Source organism: Pteronotus mesoamericanus, unplaced genomic scaffold (assembly GCF_021234165.1).
Source record: "Pteronotus mesoamericanus isolate MK-2021 breed Mesoamerican mustached bat unplaced genomic scaffold, CSHL_Meso_final scaffold_21, whole genome shotgun sequence".
In the NCBI taxonomy this organism is placed as follows: Eukaryota; Metazoa; Chordata; class Mammalia; order Chiroptera; family Mormoopidae; genus Pteronotus; species Pteronotus mesoamericanus.
In genome coordinates, this window is record NW_026555310.1 from 21,699,450 (window position 1) to 21,723,038 (window position 23,589).

General features: G+C 37.1%; 1 protein-coding gene and 1 pseudogene across 1 annotated transcript in view; both read left to right on the forward strand.

The window, feature by feature from the left end:
• The window catches only part of ST8SIA1 (ST8 alpha-N-acetyl-neuraminide alpha-2,8-sialyltransferase 1), a 123,264-nt gene that overhangs the window by 16,399 nt on the left and 83,276 nt on the right, over positions 1-23,589 (forward strand). The gene's annotated exons all lie outside the window — the stretch shown is intronic.
• On the forward strand, positions 3,885-4,354 carry LOC129085070 (cytochrome b5-like; annotated as a pseudogene).

The window sequence follows — 23,589 nt, forward strand, 5'->3', positions numbered from 1 at the left end:
TCTAGAATAGAGTAGGTTACTGCAGAAGTGATGGTATGTCACTTCTGAGATTAGGTTACAAAGATTGTGGCTTCTCTTTTGAATATTTTCTTTCTTTTGCTATTGGGTCACATGCTCTGAGTGAAGCCAGCTGCCATGTTGTGAGGACCTTTAGGCAGCTTATGGAACTGAGTTGTCTGGCCAACAGTCAGGGAGGACCTGAGACCTGGACATCCATGTATGCGAACTGGCACATGGCTCCTCCAGCTCGAGGTGGCTGCAGCCTCCACTGACAGCTTGTCTCCAGCTTCCTGAGGCCCTGAGCCAGAGCCGTCCAGCTGGGATGCTCCCGACCCTCAGAAACAATGTAGGAAAATAAGTCTTTTTTGCTTGAAGCTGCTGATTTTTGGAGTAATGTGCTATCTAGTAACAAATAACACATTTGTTAAGTAATAATCAAATTATATTAAATATTTTTTAAAACAACATCCTTACATCCTCCTTTTTCCACCCACAACATATCTGTCAGTAGCTACCTTATTTTAGTATGTGTAGCTGAAAGCAGTACAATCTCAAAAAAAGATGGAGAGAATAAAAAATTCCATTTTACAGTTGAATACGGTGTTTTTCTTTTCTATTTTTTAAAACCAAAAATGGCTTAACAAATATTGTGGAAATATGTTTTTCTTCTTCTACAATTATCTCCACAGGATAGCTCCCTAAAAAGAAAATTTCAGGGTCATGAAGCAACATGTTTAACTTTAGATTGATATTTACAGATTGTCTTTCAATTAGAGTCATCTCCATTGTGATCGAAAGCCTGTTGGCTTTTCCAGTGCTGAATATTATTAACTTGAAAATGTTTTGCTAGGAGAAAGGAGAAATGATAATTTTAACAGTTAGTGAGATTGAACTTTATTTCACTTTTTTCCTAAGGATTTCCTTTCCTATGAAGAGCACTTCCATGTCTTTGCCTACTTTCTTCTTTTTTGATGCTCAAAGTGTCCTGTGTTTATTAAAGGAATATATTTTTTGTCATATCTGTGGCAAATATTTTTCCTAATTTTTCCTTTGTTTATGTACATGTGTAATTATTTTTTTCTTTAAAGACTTCAAAAATAATCAACTTCATCAGTTTTTTCTTCGATGGCTTTTGAACCTTTGTGTTATAATTCCTACAGCCCAAGATATTTTCACCTGTTATTTTTATGATTTAACATTTTGCATTTAAATTTTAGACCTGTTTGTGATTTATTTTAGTATAATTTGGTAGAGATTACATATTTTTCCTATTTTTTCTAACATCATTATTCAAAAACAGAAATTAAAAACTTACCTTCCCCCACTGATTTGAAATGTCAAGTTTATCCATGCTAGGTAATGCTATGTGTGGGTCTATTTTGGAAGTCCCACTTTTCTTCCAAAGCTTTGTCTTATTAGTTCTATTCTACAGCCATGCTGTCTCAATTACTGTAGTTTTATAGTAAGTTTTAATGTCTTATAAGTCCATTCACTGTTCCTTTGTCAGAATTTTCTTTGCAATCCTTTCATATTCTTCTTCTAGGTAGATTTGAGATTGCTTTTCAATTTCAAATGAGTGCTCTTGATAGTTTTCTTAATTGATATATTATTATAAAATTGATTACTTCTACCCAAGAATAAGACATGTTTACTTCTATGTCCAATAGTTATTTTATTTCACTAAACAGAGTATTTAGTTATTTTCACTCAGATTCTGCACATTTCTTATTGAGATTACTCCTATATATTATATATATTTTTGATTCTTTTATTTTTATACCCAGTAGCGTCTTGCTTTCATAATTATTCCTGTGATTATTGTTTATAAATAGGAAAGTTATTAATTTTTATTTATAACAATCCACCTTATTTAAGTTTCTTAGAGTGTATTTTGGTTCAGTTTATTCTCCTGGATTGTCCAGATTTTCACATGCATATTTATATATCATAAATAATGGTATTTTTCACTAGTATTTTGTGTTCTTTAAGGGCATGATTTTAATGTTTCTTCAATTTATCAACGCTGGATTTCTTTCTCCTTCCTCTCCTCCTCTCTCTCTTCAGCTGAATCTTACCCCTCATCAATTTCTAGTTCTGTGACCTTGGGTAAGTTACTGACATAAGAAGAAAATGGAGCTTAGATAGAGAGTGATGAGAGCCAGGATGTAAAGTCAGGAATTTCCGACTTCAAGTCTCACACTCTAAACACTCTTTCTTCTGGCTTCAAAAATCATTTTGGAAGTTTGCTTGCCTCTAGAATGTCTCCTTTTCCCTTGTCAGGCTTTTTATCTGTTTGTTTCTCCCTCCCTCCCTCTCTTTTTTAAAAATTTACTTTCTCCTTCTTCCCACCTTCCTTTCTCTTCCTCCACCTTCTCCACCTCTTTCTCTTTCTCTTTCTCTCCTTCCTTCCCTTTCTCCCTACCTTTTCTCCCTTTACCCTCTTCTTCTTCCTCTCCCTTTCTGCCTTCCAATCAGCCTCCCCCACCCTAATTGTTTATAGATTCTCTAAATCTAGTCACCCAACCTCATCCAAGAATGCCTTCTATTTGAGTCATTGTGGTGGAAATCTACAATTGAGATAATAGGCATCCAGCTGTACCATTAAGGTGACTGGAAGCACGTATGGTGGACCTCTGACTTTAAGAACAATGGATTCATCATATAACATTGCTCTCTGTGAGGGAATTTTTGTTGTTGTTGGGGGGCACTCTGATTTGATCTGTTTGTTTGCCCTAACCACTTTCATCCCTTCAAGATTATTTCAATTTCTTAATTCCTTTACTATTTCAAAGACTCTTTCTGCATATTCTTCTTACACTCCATTGCCATAAGGTCTCCTGTTTGACAGGAAACACAGTTCACTGTGAGAGTCTTAAATCAAATGAATTTGGTTTCTGGAAATGTCATTATTTTAGGAAGGAGCACAGGAGGGAGTGTAGGAAAATAGTTTAGATTTTTGTGGGGAAATGGAAAGCAAGAGGCAAAATAGAAGGTCTGTTCAGAAGAGAGGAAATGGTGATAGGTTTTAAAAATCAGTCTGTGTTCATTTTGCTGTACTGTCTCTGCATGAATCTTACTTTAAAGAAAGATTGACTGCTCTAAACCATGGCTCTTGTTAGTAAAGGTTTGTCATAGGTGCTTGAGATGGGGATGGAAAAGTAGTTGGAAAAATGACGAAAATAGAAATATCTTACTTGCAGGTGATAGAATTTACAACTCTGCTTAGCCCATCTTTTATTTAACAAATCATGTTGAGGTCCTACCATGATGGTAACTTTGGAGATACAAAGAAAGGGTAAGGCATAGTTTCTGACCCCCCAGTGTTTGTACCAAATGGGTTAGACAACTAAGTAATTGCACTTGGGGACAGAGAAGAGTGCTGAACTGTTCCTAAAGGTTGCGTGGATTTTGAGTTGGCATATTACGAACCTGGGGAAGAGCATGAGAATGGCTGTGGGTTTCAAGTAGTCCTTAATGGTTAGTTTGAACAGAACGTGTGAGTGTGAGAAATGAAAAATATCTTGAGCAGTTAAGATGAGGTTATATAGAAGTTTGAGAGCCACTGTAGGTTCCTGGGTATGGAAGTAACTTGACAACTATGATTAGGAGAACGAATCTGGTAGTGGTGTTGCAGCAGATTGGCAGAGGGAAGGACATAATTTAAAAGGCAGTCGTGCCAAGAGCCCTGACAATGGGAATAGCATAGAATGGGCAGATCAGTGCAAAATCTAGAGTTTTTTAAGTCTAGAAAACCCTCTAGATTAAAACATGGTTTAGTAGGGCTAAGATATGGGGAGCTGCCAGCCCCAGCTCGCTGAGATGCTTGCTGTGCTCCGCCCACCCAGGCTGATATTTGAAGAACCTGCAGCTTGCTGTGTTCCAAAATGGTCAAGTAGTCTGACAAGGCCGTCAAGGTCTACACCCTGGAAGAGATACAGATGCACAACCACAGCAAGAGCACCTGACTGATCCTGCACTGCAAGGCGTATGATCTGACCAAGTTTTTGAAGGCATATCCTTGTGGAGAAGAAGTCTTCAGGAAACAAGCTGCAGGTGATACTACGGAAACCTTGGAGGATGTAGGGCACTCTACAGATGCTAGAGAATTGTCCTAAACAGATGTCATTGGGGAGCTTCATCCAGGTGACAGATCAAAGATAACCAAGCCTTCGGATACTCTTTTTAGTACCGAGACTCTATTTCCAGCTGGTGGGCCAACTGGCTGATCTCAACCATCTCAGCACTGGCCATGGGCCTGATGTGTCACTTCTACCTGGTAAAAGACTACACACGTCCTCGGGAGCCAACGAAAGAAAAGACTGCTTTGGATCAGGGAGAAAGGAGCCAATGTTAACTTCTTTCACTTACAGAAATCTTTACCTGAAAAGTAATTTTAATACATCTATTTTCCTTCCCTCCTATATTAGAAACAAAAAAAAACCCAAAAAGAACTGTTCTATTCCTTCTACTCTTGAACTTTTGCTGTGTGCCTTTTTATTCATCAACTTTATTTTGATGTTCTATGACTACATAATTTACTTATTGTACCATGATCTTTTAAAAACATATCTGGCTTTTTAAATATAAAAAATGATTTAGTAAAGTTAAAGAAAGAGAAGGAAGATACATAATAAATAAGGCTTGAGCTTCAAGTGCTGCTATTCAAAACTGGATTGACAGGAGAATTTGACATTTATTTACATACTTTCATCCTGAGTCATAGAATGTGGGCTGGAATTGAGGCAGTTATCATTTCATCAAAAATTTTTTCTAGTTGTTACATGGGAATCTTCATGCATTCCCATAGCTCTTTTATCACTTCTGTGTTGAGTTGACTTCAAGGGATCCTTCAGTAGATGGTCCAGCGATCGAAAGTCAAAGCTATCACTAGGATGGCAAAAATAGAGGAGGAGGTTAAAACCTGTGTCAGGAGACATGCTGGATGGTTTCCTTCTTTCTTTTTGATAATACAGGATAACTGTATTTGAGCTCTTTTATGACTAACAATCTACAATGAATGCTAGTAATTGTGAGCATGGAGGAGGGAAAGCTAGACCAGTTCCACTCTGTCCATTGTGCAGTGGATGCTGGTGCACTTGGTGGGGTTGAACCTGTGGGGTCTGGATAGATGGGAGAGGCAGGCTGGCTGACATACCTTTCCCCTTCTTTTATGCCTCCTCAGATAAACCAACTCAATGCTTTAATGACCACAAAGAGTTTACTCCAAGTGTACCCCTTGCTTTGCAACACACCCAAACACAGACATTCATGGCGGAACAAATGCAATCAAAATATATTTTTTTCAATATACAGACATTCTAAAAAATGAAAATCTCTGGCCCTGGCAGGGCAGCTTAGGCGGTTAGTTGCTTAGAGTGTCATTGCAATACACTAAGGCTGTGGGTGCAATCCGCATTCAGGCACATAAAAGAATCAGTTAATGAATGCATAAATAAGTGGAAAAACCAGTAGATGTTTCTCTCTTTCTCTACCTTCCTCTTTCTCTCTCTAAAATCAGTAAATTTTTAAAAAAGAAAATCTCTAAATTTGGGTTATGAGCAAATACCAAGGTATAAATAGAGTATATCTGCTGGTGCCAGGTATTTGACCACTGACTATTTGGCTCATATGCCCTAGGACAGCTTCCTGCTGGCAACACATGCCCTTGGCTCCATGGGCATTCCTAGCATATTCCAGATATAAAAGCACCTGTGTGAAAAGTTAATGTTTTTACCATGAAATTGGTAAATTGAGCTTATGCATAAATTCATCAATATTGGTATAATTAAATGTACATTTCAAAGAGTCTATTTTGTTGTTGACCATCAGGGAAATCTGGCTTAGTTCTCCAGGTTCACTGAATAAGGTGACATTTGTGGACAAGTGGTTACCCGAGCCCTTTGGCATGTGCCGCAATCCTCTTGCTTCTTATTTTCTCCTCCCTTGGATATTGTTTCATTCGCGATCTCTGCTGGTTTCGGTGTGAAAATAACTCTTCCAGCACTTGTTCTGTGCATTTTTTTTGTTTTCTTTGTTGACAAAACTCAACGAAGTGTGTTTATTTGGTAGCTTTCATGCACTGCGTTTTCTTGTTCTCCTATTTCACTTGTTCTTACTTTATGTTGAAATGAACTTAGTAATAATAATAAATAATAATAATAATAATAGCTACCTGAGAAATGTGATAGGTTTGATGGAAAGGGATTTATATGTATGAGCTTATTTAGTGGCCTCTGCCAACCTGTTTTGTTTCTATTTCCCATTTGAGAAAATGAGGCTTAGGGGTTTATGAGACATACCCACTTACATGTAGTAAGAAACAGAAGCAGAACTCAAATTCATGATATCTTGTTTCTAAAGCCTGCCAGCTATGAGCTGTTACTACACCAGCACATTTATGGATGATTCATAGTTGAACTGTAGTTAGTACAGATATGTCTAAAATTAAAATTGTTTGAAAATTATAGCATAAAATATTGTTAATGTAAATATTCATCTGTACATACCAAAGGGTTAATCCAATAATGCACAAGAAGTTAAAGGGTTTTTTTGTTTTGTTTTTGCTAAATTAATTAAAAATACAACATGGTATTCTCGGTTTAGCAAAGTTTTTGAATTTGCCCATAATGAGTACTTCCAATCTTTTTAGGAATTCAAGTATTAAATTATTAGAAAAACAATTTTTAAAAAATTTCTGTGATACCCCTAACTTGGTTGGCATACCAAATACAAAGCCTGCCTTTTGTTTAATTCAGCAATGCCTAAAGTAACTTATATTTACAAAGAAGAACTGCGGCAGTTAAAAATCACAGCCAGTTCCCCACAACACTGATGATGCACTGATAAAATATGTCTTTTCTAACAACTGTGGGAATTTCACAACTGCCATGTGTCAGACACAAAAGAAGCATTTTCCTGCAGCCAAGTGTTGCGTGGCAGCCAGGCTTCTTCGCAGAATGTTGAATGAGAATCCTTGGTAAACTCTAAAAATGTGCTAATTCTGGTATCTGAATACTAAATTTTAATAATTCTTAACAGTTGTGGATGGTTAGTAGGTAGTCCTTTGTCACAAATAAAAATCAGGCTGTGTGGAGACATGCATTTATCTACCAGAAGTCAGTCAGTGTCTTTCTGTTTTCATCATTCCATGGCCATCACTAGTGTCTGTTGGTTTAGTATCCTGGCCAGAGTGACTGGGGCAAAAAAGCAGGAGGCCAGATTTTCCAGGCTGATTAATTTATATATTTATTTAGAGGAGAGGAAGTATCTTATTAATATGAACTTTTTACCTTTAGAGAATACATTGGTGTTTATGGAGGATTTAGCTTTGAGCGCCCACAAGCCTGGGATTTGGGGTGGTTGTCCGCGCCAGCATTTTACACACAAGCACGAGAGAAAGAGACATGCCCAGCATCAAGCTTGCCCCTTCCTCACCCTTTTGAATGTCGCTCCCCTCCTTTTTGCCTATGGGATAGTCTAAACGCCTTCACCAGCCTTAGGAAGCCCTTCATAATCTGGTCCCTGCCTACTCTCCGACAGTAATCTCCCTTGTGAACGATTGCACACTTATTTACCAGATATACTATGGCAAGTACTTGTGGTTTTATTAATTGTGCTCAGGGCTTCCCAAATTCAGGATATAATGGTTTAGAAAGGTACCAAATAAATGAACAGGTTGATGGTTTTGTATTTTGGCAAGTAAGGAAAGGATGAAATACAACATTTCATTACAGACTTTACATGTAAACATCAAAATGTAGAAAGGACATAATCTCGGGGTCGGGGGGGGAGGCTGCTCATTAAAATAAAATATGAAAGCCTTACTCATTGCTGGTGTTTCCTTTCTTTTTCTTTTTTTTTCTTTTTTTCTTTTTTTTTGCCAGAGACTGTTGGAAAAAGTGTTCTGGACTGGCACTGGCTGTGGTGTTTGGGAACTTTGTTCCTTTGTACACACTGTTTTCTCTGACAGGAATTTTCTCCTTCTCTCATGCCATTAGCCTTTGGCCTGTCTGACTAAATCCCCTTAGTCCTTCAATTCTCAATTTACATGTTGACCTCAGAAAAACTTTCCCATCTCCGATCACCTGTTCTCTCTCACCCTGCCCACCCCTTCAGTTACCACTTCTTGGTGGCGGTCCGTGCATCCTCTCCCTGCCCCCGTAACTGCCCTGGGCTTGTGGATTTGCTGCTCTTTCTGGCCATGGACCATGAGATTCTAGAAAACAGAGAATGCATCTCCTTCACCCTTGTTCTCAAAGTTTAGCATATAGTCTTTTACACATACTCAGTGCGTAATAAATATTTCATAGATGAGTGAATGAATGAGTAAATACTTGGGTGCTCTTCATGCCCTTTGTTTGTGTCTTGTATGTCTTTTGTGACCTGCAGTTTCAAAGGCAGATGATTTATTCAAGCACACTTACTGAGTTGAATTAATTTATGAGTTTTGACCTCATCGGTTCTTCTATTTTTCTTTGTCAAGGAAAACTAATTATGTTCTCCATTATCAGAGTGTCTGGGAACAGTCTGCAGCTGCTGTCTGAAATACTTCCATGGATAATAATGCTTCTCTCGGCTCTTCTGGTCAGCTTGTGTTTTTCTTTTGGTCTGTTCACTTTTGGTTCACCATGCTGATTTTCACATTTTTATTTATTTTTATGGCAAAAGGAATGTCAACACACATTATGAAGTACGTATGGAGAATAATCAGCATTTCTCTATTTATAGTCTGATATTTCTAAATCCACAGAGGCTTATGACACTTTGCCTTTTCATTGCTATTCCTTTACAAAAAACCCTTTTTTTTGCCCTTTAACAAAATTGTCAAAACATCTTATCCAGAAAGGATAACCACAGCCTCTCATAAGATTCAATGGTGATATGAGCATCCTCTTTTGGGGACATAGTAATCTCTAGGCAATATGAGTTACTGGGTCGAACATTTTCACAGCTCACAAGATGGCTGTTACTCATGTCATTTCACTGACTTTTGCTCAGTCACGAGGGGACATGCTGCTTTGCCTTTCTCATAGAGATGCTCCCCTGTAGACAGAGAATTGCTTAGAGCTTTTCTCTAAGGCTGTACAGCCACAACTGCCCAGGCAGGCTTCAACCTGGACTTGGAAGAAACATTAATTCTTCTTGAAACTCTCTTTCCTTTCATGGCATTCTCTTTTGTTATGAAGGTAACCTGCTTTTTTTTTAGAGTCAGAATAATAATAATCACAACTACTGATGAGCACTACCTCAGTACTAGGTACTTTACATACCTTATTTACAATTCTTTCATTTGTTACCAACTAATTTTGTCCTCATTTTATAAATAAGAGAGCTGAAAATCTGAGTGTTAAGTGGTTTAGCCAAAGAACCTCAGCAGTAAGTGGTGGAGGTAAAGTCACATGACCCCAGAGCCTCTGTTCTCCCCATTACACCAAATAAATTACACTACCTTCCTCATCAGGCTACCAGCTCATAGCTCTGTGTTCTTGTGCTGCTGTTTAACTCCTGTGAAGATAAACAAAGTATCTGACTCACAGGATTTTGTTAAGAACTAAATAGGGTAATATATACAAAAGGGCCTGGCATAATGTTTTGTGCATAGTTAAAAAATGAATTTTTTTCTTAATTCTTTCCTTTTTCTGTGTGTCCTCCTGTCTCTCTACTCACCCAATCATACCCTGCCCCCAACCTTAGACATCTCCTGATGGGTCCATCCTAGGTCTGTCCTGGTTTGAATCTCGTTAGGGGACATGATTGGTTCTCATGGATTCAATATAAGGAATGTGACCGTGACTGAAGCTTTCATATTATTAGAATAAAAAATGCTGAGAAATGAAATTTAAGCCTTGGGACACAACCACATCTAAGTAATGGGAGGAAGAAGCGCTGTTTTGTCAGCAAAGAGAAGAAAAGTAAATAGAGAGGCAGTGGCTGGATAGGTTAATAACCTGCCATGGATATCCAAGGTGGAGGAGGTTATGAGAAGGAAGGAATTGGTCAACAAATATCAAATGCCAGAGTGGGCCAGATGGCCAAGAAATGTGGAAAGGCCATGTCATTTTATTTGTCATTTGAACGTATTTGAAGACCTTGAAGAAGGCAGTGTCCGTAAGGCCTTGAGCAGAAATCAAGTGAAAAGGCCGATGAAGAAATACAGGCAGCAGTGTTTTAATACGTTTTTTTGATGCCTTAAAGAGATGGCATATTTGAGGGAACTTTTCTTTAACTTAGGAAAAGTAGAAGTCTTTTTATGGACAGAAATTAGGGATTTGGTAAAGAAGAAGACTTTGAAGATGCTGGAAGGCAGGGATAGTTGATTGATAAATTTATATCATGTTTGAAGAAAGCCTGGTAACATAACATCAAGATCACAGGAAGATTTTGATGTTTGGGCAAGCAAAGGAACATGTATAAAGGACCCGTGGACATGGGCAATGGTGGTGGCGATGACTGAATGTGGGAGAGGGGTAGTGGGCAGGGCACAGGGCAGGCGAGAACAATGAGAAAAAACGGGGACAAATGTAATTGAGCAACAATAAAATTATATAAAATAATTTAATAAAAAGTATAAAACCTATTAACTGCTTTGAAAAGAAAAAAGAGTGAGGTACAATGATGAGGCAACAAATTTTTTGTGTAGAAAAGTTAAAATATCTTTCTGTTTCCGCTTGCCATTATTTTTCTTGGTCCCTCAAAGAATGCTTCCATGCCTCAAAATTTCACATAATTCCTCTGAAACATCCTCAACAATATGTACTGGCATGACCCCCTCTCACAAAGATTTAGATCAATGTTAGAGAAAGGCATGCGTTTCTCTTCTTATCTCATTTTTTCTTAAGCTTTCTCCTTCTCTAAGCAGAATGGCACATGCAGGCATGTTGTCCTGCGGATGGACTCTTAAGGACATGCATGTCCCATTATCTCACTGAATTTATATGACCATGTGTAAAGTTCAGGGGTGAAAATAACAGTTACAGTGGGTAATCCATATTAAAATATCATACTCCCACTGTATAAAATAAGCAGAAGTTTTTGAAAATGATACTTTTTAACACTGGTAGGCTGCAGTGAAACAGGAACTCCTTAGTACATAAATCAGGAGGGATAAAAATAGTTAATATTTGTAAAGATTAGTTTGGCAATCTACATCCAGGGATTCTCATCTCAGGATGAATAATAAGGAAATAAAAAACAGATATAAATTAATAATACATGTTTTCAAATACCTATGTGGTCATAGTTTGTAAAAAATCTAAATTTTTTTAAAATCAAAAAATGGGAGAATATGTAATTTAATTAAGGTATAATCATATATGTGATGTATATTACATGGTAATTAAAATAGTATTTTCCAGGTTCGTTGATGTGAGAGGAAAATAAGCAAATACAATGTTAATTTCAGAAAGCAAATACAAATTTTTATGTACATCCTGATCTCATTTAATTGCAAAAGATAAATATACTAATATACAAGTACCTATACAAATTTTTGTGTACATCCTGATCTCATTTAATTGCAAAAGATAAATATACTAATATACAAGTACGTATACAAATTTTTGTGTACCTTCTGATCTCATTTAATTGCAAAAGATAAGTATACTAATATACAGGTATGTATATTAGGGAGTATTGGAATATAATAGTTCTCTGGATAGTGATTTCTTTTAGGCTTTGTGAGACTGTTTTTTTTTTATATGTACCTTTCCGTATTTTTAAAACTATTTAAAATGATGATTACTTTCAAAATTGCAAATAAAGATATTTTAATAAGTAGTGTTAATAAAGTAATTAGGCATGAAAGAAAAATTATTGTAGCACAAAATAATAGCTTTTAGAATTTTAAGAAATAAAGATAATAATAAACTCAATGAGGATAATGACATTTAAAGAAAATACTTAAGAAAATTTGTCCTTTGACATTTATAATTTCTATCTACCACAGTATATGTACATGCAAGTTTTATATAAGCTCTTTTCTCTAGTTTTCCTCATGTAAACTCTCAGACCTATCTAGTGACTTTCAAAATACAAATGAAAAATTTATTTTTAATTTACAACATGAAATTTGCTTTCAAATAATTAAGAACTAAAAAAATAATGATTTTGCATAAAGAATGCATGTTTGAATATTCTGCATATGAAACCCTAATCCCATTAAAATTAAGGCTCTTGAATTATTAAAAAAAAATCACAGGAAGAAAAAGTGGTCGTATTATTTGTTAACTTTTAATTTCTTCTTTATCCTTTTAAATATTTTTCCAGATTTTCTACAATAAGAATCTATTCATTTTTATTTTTAATAGCACTATTTATAAATTATTTAGATTTATATTGATAAAGTAACATAAATTCATGGCACTTAAAAACTATAGAAACATATAAGATGAAAAATAAAAGTCCCTACATATCATAATAACTCATTTCCATTTGTTTGAAACAACTGCCATCAAAAATTTTCTTGGTAACCTTTCACACGTATATATTTTTAATTGATATATAGTTTGCATACAATATCACATTAGTTTCCAATGTACAACATAGTGATTTGACATTCAAATACCTTACAAAATGATCATCTCATTAAGTCTAGTAACTCATCTATCATCATACAAATTTATTGAAATATTATTGACTGTATTTTTTATGCTGTATTTTATACCCTCATGACTTACTTATTCCACCACTGGAAGGTTGTTTCTCCTAATCCTCTTCACCTTTTTTATTCAACCTCTCCCATTTCTTCTGGAAACCATAAATTTAGTTTTTGTGTCTATGAGTCTGCTTCTGTTTTCTTTAATTTGTTTTGCTTTTTAGATTCCACATATAAGTGAAATCATATGGTATTTGTTTTACATCTGACTTATTTCACTTGGCTTAATACCCTCTAGGTCCATCCATCATGTTACAAATAGCAAGATTTCATTTTTTTTTTTTCTGATGGTTAGTGATGCTGAGCATCCTTTCAAATGCCTCTGGGCCTTCTGTATCTCTTCCTTGGAAAAGCATCTGCCCAGGTCCTTTGCCCATTTTTTAATTGGATCATTTGTCTTTTTGGAGTGGAGTTGAGTGAGTTCTTTATATATTTTGGAGATCAAACCTCTATCTGATGTATCATTAGCAAATATATTTTCCCATATAGTTGACTCCCTTTTAATTTTGCTGATGTTTTCTTTAGCCGTGCAGAAGCTTCTTATTTTGATGAGGTCCCACTTGTTTGTTCTTTCCTTTATGTCCCTTGCTTTAGGAAACATATCAGTAAAAAGAATTGCTGCGTGGGATATCTGAGAGTTTCCTGCCAATGTTCTCCTCTAGGACTTTTATGGTGTTGCGACTTATATTTAAGTCTTTTATCCATCTTGAGTTTATTTTTGTGTATAGTGTCAGCTGATGATCCAATTTCAATTTTTTGCATGTAGTTGTCCAGCTCTCCCTCCCAACAGCATTTGTTGAAGAGGCTATTATTTCTCCACTTACGCTTCTGCCCACTTCATCAAATATTAGTTGCCCATATAGACCTGGGCTTATTTCTGGGATTTCTATTCTGTTCCACTGGTCTTCATTCTTTTTAATGGCTGATAATATGTCATTGTATGTATATACCATATCTTCTTAATCCACTTATTGATAGATACCTATGTTGCTTCCATATATTGGTAATTGTAAGTAATGCCGCAATGAACATGGGGGTACCAACACTTCTCAAATTAGTATTTTCACTTTCTTCGTATACATACTCATAAGTGGAATTGCTGGGTCATATGGTAATTTAATTTTTAACTTTTTGAGGAACCTTCATACTGTTTTCCATAGCAATCATACCAATTTACATTTCTACGAACAGTAGACTGGATTCCCTTTTCTCCACATCCTCACCAACTCTTGTTATTTGTTGTCTTTTCAATGACAGCCATTTTGACAAGTGTGAGGTGATATCTCAATATGGTTTTGATTTTAATTTTACTAATGTTTGTGATGGTGATCTTCTTTCCATATGGCTTAATGGCCATGTGTATGTCTTCTTTGGAAAAATGTCTATTAAGGCCTTCTGCCCATTTTTAAATCATGTTGCTTTTTTGTTCTTTTTGTGTTGAGTTGTATGAGTTATTTATATACTTTGGATATTAACCCCTTATCAGATATATCATTTGTAAATATCTTCTTTTAAGTAGATTGCTTTTTATATTTTAAAATCAGAAAATATTATCTAAAGTCATAGGAGAAGATGTTAAACTTCAAAAGAATAAGATCACCTGACATTGGGTTTTCTGACTCCTCTTGAAAGACTGATTAGATTCTAAGAGAGGAATATAAACAGGAATGAACTTGTAAAAATGAAGTGAATAGAAAGGAGACAATAGCTGACAAAAGACATCAACTTAATTTTATGAGATGAAAAGCAGATGGCCCAGTGATTTCTGAATCGGAGAGTAGAGAAATCTAAAACTTGAGTGCTTACAGCAGGGAGGGCCACCAAGAAGGAAGCCAGTTCATGTTGCAGAATTCCTGAAAGACTCAGCGATTAGAAGTGATGCCAAAGAAAGTAAAAATAGGAAAATTGGTTAGAAAGGTTCCAAATCTTCCCCTGCCCACAGACACAAGTTGCCTTGCCTTGCCTTTGCCCCTTTGTTAGAAGCCCGGAGATGAAACAGAGAGACTCTAGACTTGGGAAGAGGGGAATCGAGATAAATGTTGTATTCTAAAGAGTAAGACTTCACCCTGTCTTCTCACTTAGCTCTCAGAATATTATCAATAGGCTTATACCTTATCCGGATATTAGAATATTCCTCTCTGGGGAAACTGACTAGTGCAAGAGACAAGGCTGTGAATACTGACATGTGGGGATCCTCCAGTGAAAGGGCTGAGTCCCTGATGGATCACACCCTCATTCTTTTTAATCACTACTCTTTATAAGTGAGTAGTGATTAGCAGATACTGGGGATGAACCCAGTATCTGCTAATCACTACTCACTTAATGAGAGCTTTCATTCAGCTCTTTAGTACCTCATTCTTAAATGTACATGGATAGCTAAGGATCTGTAAATATTCCTAGAAAGCCTCTAACATGAAAGATAGAGACCAAACAAACCAATAGGAAAAGCACACACGAAACAGACAATGCAGGAATAAGAATACATTAACAAATGATGTAGTTATGATTCACACATTGCATACACAAAGGATAGGATGTATGAAAATAAAACTTTTTGATGTTACAAAAGAATTTTCTGGTTTTATAAATATAGTAATGGAAATTAAAAGGTCAATAGATGGATTTGTAAAATAATCTTTAGGAAATAATTCCCAAAAAGTAGAAAAGAAAAATAAAGAAGTGAGAAATAGAAAAATTAAGTTTGGTTAAGAGGAATGTTAGAAAGAGAAATATCAAAGAAAGGGAAAGTAGACATTATTAAAGAAGTAATACAAGGCTGTTTCCAGAACAGAAACGCTTACTTTCTGGTTGTGAGGGACCACCAAGTGTCTAGCACAATGAATGCAAAAAGATCTGTCCAAGGCATATCATTGTTAAATGTCAGAATCCCTACTTTAAGATCTTAAAAACTTTCAAAGATGAAAACTGGCTACAATCAAATGATTTGATTTAAGAAGGAAGCCATATCTCTCAACAGAAACACTGCAAGTTAGAAAACAATGGACAATGCCTTCAAAATCTGAGAAAAATTATTTCTAAATTAGAATTTTGTATTCAGCCAAACATTCAAAGATTCAAAATATGTTCTTTGCTTGCACCCTTTCTTACAAAGGAACTAGAATATATGCTGTACCAGAACAAAGAAGTATCAGTAAAGACAAAAAAAATTGGTAAAGGAATCTGGGTAGTACAATACAGAAAAAAGAAGAAGGCAGTTTCCAAGGTGACAGGTGTTTATCAAGGCTAGCAAGAAAGCAGCCCAAGTTAGAGCAAGAGAACAGAAGACTCTGGAAGAGAAATTAAACTGATGGATTTCTTGATGTGTTTGCATTGAGAAAAATTTCACAGTTCTTTGAAGAATTATAAGGAGAACTATTGAAAAGTACCTGACAAATGAAGCAAATGAAAAGTTAGGTAATAACTAACTCCAGAAAGAACAAATTTAGAGAGGCTACAAGAACGGAAATATAGTACACTGCATGACTCAGCTATTAAAGAATACTTATGACTTAAAATATTATAAACATAATTACTTTAACTAAAAAGTTTTATGTAATTTTGTAGGGAGTGTGGGGTGAAGAAAAGTCTGTTCATGTCTGTTAGGGGTAGGATTAGAAAGTGATTTCTGGATATTAGTTTTGTATCCTGCTACTTTACTGAATTCGTTTATCAGTTCTAGTAGTTTCTTGGTAGAATCTTTAGGGTTCTTCTTATACAGTATCATGTCATCTGCAAATAAAGACAGTTTTACTTCTTCCTTTCCAATTTGGATGCCTTTTTATTTCTTCTTCTTGTCTGATTGTTGTGGCTAGGACTTCCAGTAGTATGTTGAATAAGAGAGGTGAAAGTGAATATCCCTGTCTTGTTCCCAATTTTAAAGGGAACACTTGTAGTTTTTGCCCAGTGAGTATGATGCTGGCAGTGGGTTTGTCATATATGGCCTTTACTATGTTTAAATATGGTTCCTCTATTCCCACTTTGCTGAGAGTGTTTTTTTTTTTTTAATCATAAATGGGCACTGGATTTTATCAAAAGCTTTTTCTGCATTTATTGATATAATCATGTGGTTTTCATCCTTCCTATTTGTTTATATGGTGAATCCCATTTACTGATTTGCAAATATTGTACCATCCTTACATTTTTATATGCAAATTGTGAATTAACAGAAAGGGAAGCTAAGAAAACAATCCCATTCACAATTGCCTCAAAAAGAATAAAATTCCTATGAATAAACCTAGCCAAGGATGTTAAAGATCTGTACTCCAAAAAGTATATAGACACTGAAGAAAGAAATTGAAGAAGCTATAAACAAGTAGAAGCACATACCATGTTCATGTATAGGACAAATGAACATCATTAAAATGTCCATGTTACCAAAAACAACCTATAGCCTCAGTGCAATTCCTATCAAGATTCCAATGACATATTTCACAGAACTAAAACAAATATTTCAAAAATTTTTATGGAACCATAGAAGGCCCCACATAGCAACAGCAATCCTGAAAAAGAGGAACAAAGTTGGAGGACTCACGCTACCCAATATCAAACTATACTACAAGGCCATAGTAATGAAAACAGCCTGATACTGGCATAAAAACAGACACATAGATCAATGGAGCAGAATAGAGAGCCAAGAAATAAAACCACACCTTTATAGCCAGTTAATATTTGACAGAGGAAGCAAGCACATGCAGTGGGCTAAAGACAGTTTATTCAATGAGTGGTGTTGGGAAAATTGGACAAATACATGCAGAAAAATGAAACTAGACCACCTTCTTACACCACACACAAGAATAAATTCAAAATGGATCAAAGAATTAAATGTTATACCCCAAACCATAAAAATCCTAGAAGAAAACATAGGCAGCAAAATCTTGGACATTGCTCGTAGCAGTGTTTTTTTTTTTTTTTTTTTTTTTTTAGGACTTCATCAAACTAAAAAGCTTTTGCACAGCAAAGGAAATCATCAAGAAAATAAAAAGATAACCCACAGAATGGAGAACGTATTCACTGATACATCTGATAAGGGGTTAATATCCAGAATTTATAAAGTCCTTACAAAACTCACCACCAATAAAACAACCTAATTAAAAAATGGGCAAAGGATCTGAATAGACACTTTTCCAAAGAGGACATACAGATGGCCCATAGACATATGAAAGGTTGCTCAACATCCTTAATCATCAGAGAGTGCAAATAAAGACCATAATGAGATACCATCTTATACATGTCAGAATTGCTATGATCAATAAGTCAAAAACAACAAATTCTGGTGCGGATGTGGAGAAAGGGGAACCCTTTTGGACTGCTGGTGGGAATGCTGTCTGGTGCAGCCACTATAGAAAGCAGTATGGAGATACCTCAAAAAATTAACAATGGATCTGCCTTTTGACCCAGCAATACCACTTCGGGAAATATATCTGAAGGAACCCAAAACACTAATTCTAAAGAAAATACGCACCCTAAGTTCACTGCAGTGTTATTTACAGTTACCAATATATGGAAGCAGCCCAACTGTCCACCAGTAGGTGAGTGGATAAAACAACTATGAGACATTTACACAATGGAATTCTACTAAAAAGAATAAAATTTTACCTTTTGAAACAGTATGGATGGAACCTGGAGAACATTATGCTAAGTGAAATAAGCCAGCCCAGAGAAAAACAAATACCATATGATTCACTCATATGTGGCATCTGATGAACAACTAAACTAACAAGCAAACTAGAGACAAACCTATAGCTAGGGAGCAGGCTGACAGCTATTCAGGTGGGGGAGGTTGGAGATGGAGGGATTGAGCAAAAAGGAAAAAGAACTCTTTGACATGAACAATAGTGCGGTGATTGCGGGTGGGGGGAAGGGGGTATATGGGGACAATGGTTGGGAGATTGCCTGAGGGAGGGAGTAGGGGGTGCTGCGTGGGGGAGGGAAAAAGGAGAAAAATCAGGACAACTGTAACAGCATAACCAATAAAGTAAAATTCAAAAGAGAAAATAGAAAAGAGAAAAGAAAGTGATATCTTCACCTTTCATAGCAGTAAGTAAAATAGTAGGGTGGTACAAAATATTGGAAAATAGAAACAGCACTATTTAAATAATAATCAGAAATATGAAAACCATTGTCTTTTTGGTCCAGACATGGAGGTCAGAATATGAAAGGGAACTCTTGCTTGTGTTGCCTTATAGTAGTTTAAATTCTGTCCTATTTTGCTTTACTAAAAATAAAAATTAAGAAGAAATCAAAGAGGGTGTAACATCTTTTCTGAAACAAGAAGAACCCCATTAGTATTTACTTTTTAATTCAGCAAATATTCATAAAAATCTATCCCAGGAAAATGACCATGAATACGTTCACAAATTTAAGCATGGGAATGTTTACCCCTGAGTTGTTTGTAGCATCAATAAGTTGTAAATAGACTAAATTCCCATTTCAAGAGTGCAAGCAGTGAGCCTATCTTTTACTGCTGTATCTTCAGTTTCTAGAATTGTATTTTATTAATACTACATATACAATAAATGTTGAATATTTATTGACTAAGGGAGTAATTGAATTAATGCATAAGAAAAATGCACACAAAGCAATCTATTAATAGTGGTTATCTTTGTGTGGAGAGGTCATTGTGGTGTTTATTTTTGTCCATTTTCTAATTTGTATTTTTGAGAATTTCTAAAATTAAAGTTTTAAAATTTTAAATGTAAAAATACAGTACATTGACATTTTAAAAACAACCATTAATAAAGAGGAGAGGGATAGCAGTCTCTGGAATTGAGGCTGAGATAGTTTTATAACTGTACTGCATTTGCCGTGCGTCACATGGGGAAGCGCCAGGGTTGCTGCTCATCTCTGGTCCCTGCTGCGGGGACGGAGCGTGTAGTGGGGAGCGCCTCGCGGGGAGCGTGGCGCTCTGGGATCTGAGGGTTACTGTCCGGGCCGGTGGAGGAGAGAGTGGGGAATCCTGCAGAGCCCATCCAGGGGTTGTCATGGATGGGGGAATAAACACGAGTTGTCGCAAGCGCTCCTCTCTTTGCCAGGAGAAGGGACATGGCACATTCCCATAGTTGGGGAGGCCCGGAGCCCCTTTGTTCAAAGACTTTTATTGAAAGGGTTATGAGTGGTGCAAGGTAACAGGAATACACATGTTATTTCATTACATCAGTATGTTAATGTTTACGGAGACTAGATGATGCTTTGAAGAAAACAAATGGCAGGAACACACTGATTTACATGGGTCTGAGAGGAGACTAGTAAACAAGAGATGACTAAACGTGAGAGCATAGTAAACATGAGAGCGCCTAAGGGTATAGGGTTAGGGTCTGTGAATAATGTGAATTTCCTTCCCAGCATGAGCTGGCTATAGCTTCTGAGGGGAGAACAAAGCACACTTTAAAGAATTTACTTTGAGGCCTGATTTCCCCTGGGAACCGCCAGATCCAGTTTAGGGCTGTCTCCAGGATTGTTTCGAGCCTGAGCCAGGCAGAGCGGGGAGCCACCAAGAGACAAGGAGACCGCTTTCAGATAGAGTGAGGACTCTGGCTGAGCCTCAGAGTCCGAGCTGAGCCAAGGGCTGCGGGCCTTTTTGCCCTTTCTCTATGTCCCCCAAGTCCATGTCTGCTGCCCATACCAGCCAATGTTTGTCTTAGGTCGTTTTCCCCTCATGACAAAAACTTACCCGTCATCAACAAGAGACCATCACAGGGCCAAGCAGGGGGATCGGGGACGGGCAGGGGCGGTGCCCCTGCCGGGGGGACAGGTTTCGTCTCCTCAAGGACCTGTTTTCCGAAGGCCTCCTTGATTATTTCCAGCCTTGGGGCCCTCCCACCTGTTGGCAGGGCTACAGTTCCTGAGACCAGACAGCACATTTCCCAACAGTATTTACCTCTGAACTTTCTGATGACCTGCACCAGGGGAACATTTAGTGAATGGATCAAAATAATTTGTATTGTTTGATAAGTAGAAGTGTACATTTTTATTGAATTACAAAACATTTTCCTGACACCAAATTCAAGGAATAAGTTATGTAGATAAACAAGACTCTGGATACATAATAAATTTTATCCTCAACTTCTTTTTCATTGAAAATTGACTGCTACCTTTTATATTTTATTGATTATGCTACTATAGTTGTCCCAATTTTCCCCCCTTTGTCCCCTTCTACCTGGTACCCCTCATGCCCTCTGGCAATCCCCTCCCCCCGCCTTAGTTCATGTCCTTGGGTTGTGCATATAAGTTCCTTGGCTACTCCATTTATTATACTTGTCTTAACACCCTCCTGTGTATTCTGTATCTACCAATTTGTACTTCTTAATCCCTACACCTTGTCCCCCATTCTCCCCTTTCCCCCTCTTGACTAATAACCCTCCAAATGATCTCCATTCCATATCTATGATTCTGTTTCTGTTCTGCTTGTTTGCTTAGTGTTTGTTTTTTAGATTCAATTATTGATAGTTGTGAATTTATCGCCAATTTTAATGTTCATAGTTTTGATCTTTTTCTTAAATAAGTCCCTTTAACATTACATATAATAATGGCTTGGTGATAATGAACTCCTTTTGCTTTACCTTGTCTGGGAAGCACTTTACCTACCCTTCAATTCTAAATGATAGCTTTGCTGTATAGTGTAATCTAAGTTGTAGGTCCTTGCTTTTCATCACTTTGAATACCTCTTGCCAGCCCCTTCTAGCCTGCAAAGTTTCTTTTGAGAAATCAGCTGATAAGTCTTATGGAAACACCTTTGTAGGTAGCTGCTTTTCTCTTGCTGCTTTTAAGATTCTCTCTTTATCTTTAACCTTTGGAATTTTAATTATGATGTGTCTTGTTGTGGTCCTCTTTGTGTCCATCTTGTTTGAAACTTTCTGTGCTTCCTGGATTTGTCTGTCTATTTCCTTCACCAAATTGGAGAAGTTTTCTTTCATTATTTTGTCAAGTAAGTTTTCAATTTCTTGTTCTTTCTCTTCTCCTTCTAGCACCCCTATGATTCGAATGTTGTACGTTTTAAGTTGTCCCAGAGACTCCTTAACCTACCCTAGCTTTTCTGGATTCTTTTTTTTCTTCCTGTTTTGACTGAATGTTTTTTTCTTCCTTATGTTTCAAATCATTGACTTGCATCTCAGCTTCATCCACTCCACTGTTGGTTCTCTGTAAATTTTTCTTTATTTCACTTAGTGTAACCTTCATTTCTGCCTGGGTCTTTTTTATGTTGTTGAAGTATCCAAGGAGTTCCTTGAACGTCCTAATAACCAGTGTTTTGAACTCTGCATCTGATAGATTGCTTTTCCATTTTGTTTAGCTCTTTTTCTAAAGTTTTTTGCTGCTCTTTCATTTGGGCCCTATTTCTTTGTCTCCTCATTTTGCCAGCCTCCCTGTATAGCTGCTTCACTCACTATTTTAGTAGCGAGGTCTACTATAGATAAGTGCACCTGTAAGATGGATGGGGCAGGGCCTTAGGTAAATGCAAGGGTGGGGCAACCCATGTGAACCAGGTTGGTGGAGTTCTAATATGGTGTCCCGTTCTTTGGCTCTGTGTTGGGGAGGGCTCAGAAAGGGGACAATGCTGCTGCCTGGCCTCTAGAGTTTTGTCCACAAGGAAGATGTCCCCTGGCACTCACCCTGATGTCAGACACTTCAGTTTACCCCTGTATGCCACTGGTGTGAGCCAGGTTGATGGAGTCTGAGATATGGCACCCACCTGCCAGCTCTGTGGCTCTGTGGGAGGAGGGTTCAGAAAAGGAACAGTTGTCTCTGCCTGCCTTTCTGTCTGGAGAAAAGTTGTGCCCCAGCTCTCACCCTGATGCCAGGCACTTCAGTTCCTTCCCATATGCGACTGGTGCCTTTCAAGCTGCTACCCTGGTTCTGAACCCCAGAGGGAGTGAGTCTGTCTAAGTCATAAGTTCATTGTGGGCCCTTTGAGAAGAGACTCCTGAGAACCCCACAGTTTCTAGTGCCACCCCAACCACTACTGGTTTTTACAGCCAGTGGGGACTTATCTTCCTGGTACCAGAACCCTGGGCTCCTTGATCTGGTGCGGGACTGGGATCCCTCACTCCCAAGGTATCCCTCCCTATTTTTATCCACTGCATGTGGGTGTGGGACCACGCATCCTATGTCTCCATGTCTCCACATTTCTCTGCACATCTCTGTGTCTCCATCCCGCCAACCCATCTGGATGAGTGTGTCTTCTTTAATGCCTTCGTTGTTGAACTTTCATACAGCTTGATTTTCTGACAATTCTAGGTAGTATTTGTTTTGTAGTCGTAATTTTTGCTGTGGTTGTGTGAGCAGGTGAGTCATGTTTACCTATGCCTCCATCTTGACCTGAAGTTATAACTGCTATCCTTGATGTAGCTGTTTCTTTTACTGACCCTTAATAAAAGTATAACTTTGTAATGTAACTTGGTGAAGGCATTTTACAGGATGGTTAGTTAATTCAGAGACTTCTCAACTTTTGTATATGTTACAGGTCCAAAAGTTGTTTCTAAGTCTAAAATGACGAAAGGAATTTTTAACCTTGCTTTCCCAAATACATTTCTGCCAAATAGAGTTTGGGACTCTCCCTTGAAGGTATGCTCTTTGCTTTTGTTGTATAGCCAGTTAGATACATTTCCCCCAAATGTATCATTTGGTTTTGTCTGTGTTGAGGCAGGTAAGCACTTCCCTTTATCTCCTCAGATGTTGTGAGGGATTCCTCCTCAGCATGTACTCCATGAACATTTGCCTCTGGCTCCTGTAATGGACAAATTCAAAGAGACTTTATGGTAATCAGTGGTACTTGTACAGCCTCCTTTAAATTTTTTCATAATGCCCATCGTTACTCTGAATTATCATTGGGTTAATAGGCATTTGACAACTATGCTTTTTCTTTAACAATAAACTCAACATTTTTGTACTTCTGCCAGCCTTGTTAGTTTCTAAGCACTGAATATGTCATAGTCGGTTTATCT